Raw genomic sequence first — 1,964 nt, 5'->3', positions numbered from 1 at the left:
TTTTCTATAAAATTTATGGAGGGATTTATGGGTTTTGAAGCTTGAAAATGAAGCTTTAATGGAGGGTTATTGAGAGTGGTGGACGACGAAGGTAAGAAGAAGATGAAGATGAAGATGATAAAGATAAATGATGGTGATTGTAACGGTCGGGCTCTAACCACTTGAGAAATTGTCCGCTTTAGCTGTAAGCCTCACGGTTTTGTCCCATAGGTGGAATGGAGAACTTCCCAGGAGGTCACCCATCTTAGGATTGGTGACCTCCTGGGAAGTTCTCCATTTCACCTATGGGACAAAACCGTGAGGCTTGTGGCCAAAGCGGACAATTCCTCTAGTGGTTGGAGCCCAATCGTTACAATTGGTATCAGAGCCGCTCACGTGTCCTCTTGGGAGATGGTGGGGCAAACCTCAGCGAAAACGCTGAGTCCCGAAAGGGGGGGAGAAAGGTCCCTTAGGCAAATCCCACATCGGTAAAGCACGGAGATGGTCTTGGGTTCAAAAAGTAATGATATATAAAATGGGGGAACTAATCACTAGATGCGCCTTTTGGTGAAATGGCCTGGAGAGTTGGAAGAACTCTAGGGTTAAGTGTGCTCACTTGAGAGAAATCCTAGGATAGGTGACCTCCTGGGAAGTTCTCCATTCTACCTATGGGACAAAACCGTGAGGCTTGTGGCCAAAGCAGACAATTCCTCTAGTGGTTAGAGCCCGATCGTTACAGTGATGATGAGGTGTGTTAGTGAGTTGTCATTATAATTAATATTCTTGTCTTATTATTACATAAATATCTAAATAATATAATTATAATTATAATTATTAAAGTCTAATTCTAATTATAAATATTCTAATTATTTTATACTCTTTTTGATTATTTAAGTTCCATTCCAATACATTAATTTCACTTAATTTAATTGACATTTCGGTCAAAAGTCAACTCTTCAAGTGAATTGACCAAAATACCTTTTATCGGGTTATAGTCCATCTTTTTCAATAATACCGATTAAGTCCATAACCCGATGGTCACTTTGATTTTTATTCTACTTGTCTTAATTAATTTCTATCTCATTGTTAGTCCTCAACCTGGCTTTAACTAATACTATCCACAGACCGGAAATAGTACTATTCAGAGCTCGGAATTCTCGGGACGTTATAATTAATCATACTTAGGGCATCCAATTCTAAGATCCCTGCTATTCTTCTCATATCTCCTCTCTCAGTTAACCATTTAAAATTGTGATAAACAGCCCTCTCTAGAAGTACAAAAGCCTCATTCACTGTCTTTTCTATGAGGTCTCCTCCTGTTGCAGAATCAATTATAATCCTTGTTAATGGTAGTAAAACGTTATAAAAGTTCTGAACCAGGAGCTAGTCTTCTATGCCCTGGTGTGGGCACTCCCTTTATAGATCTTTTTATCTCTCCCATGCATCATAAAATGATTCTCCTTCCCCTTGCCTAAAAGTATTTAGTTCTATTCTTAATTTCACAGTCTTTACAGGTGGGAAGTACCTTGCTAAGAAAGCTTGTGAAAGATGCTCCTAGGTGGTAAATGTTCTAGTTGGTTAAGAAAGTAGCTACTTTCTTACCTTATCTCTGAGAGAGAATGGGAATGCTCTGAGTCTAATGGCTTCATCAGAGACTCCATTCATCTTAAAGGTGTCGCACAAAGCAAGAAAGCACTGAAGATGATAATATGGATCCTCCATAGGTGAACCTCCAAATTGAGTCTATTGAATCATCTAGAGCCATGCCAGTTTGAGTTGAAAATTGTTTGCCTGGTAACACTAGATTGAAATCCATGGATAGTTGGGGCTCCATAGTCCTTCAAGAGTCTTGGCTGGTTGTTGTTGTTAGCCATGACTGGAGTTTCAAAAACTGTAGGTTCTGGTACTTGATGTCTCCTTCCTCTTTTGATAGCTCTTAGAGTCTTGTCTATTTCAGGATACAATTTCAACAGATCATCTTTTGG

Source organism: Hevea brasiliensis, chromosome 14, assembly GCF_030052815.1.
Source record: "Hevea brasiliensis isolate MT/VB/25A 57/8 chromosome 14, ASM3005281v1, whole genome shotgun sequence".
NCBI classification, from domain to species: domain Eukaryota; kingdom Viridiplantae; phylum Streptophyta; class Magnoliopsida; order Malpighiales; family Euphorbiaceae; genus Hevea; species Hevea brasiliensis.
This window is presented reverse-complemented; position numbering follows the sequence as displayed.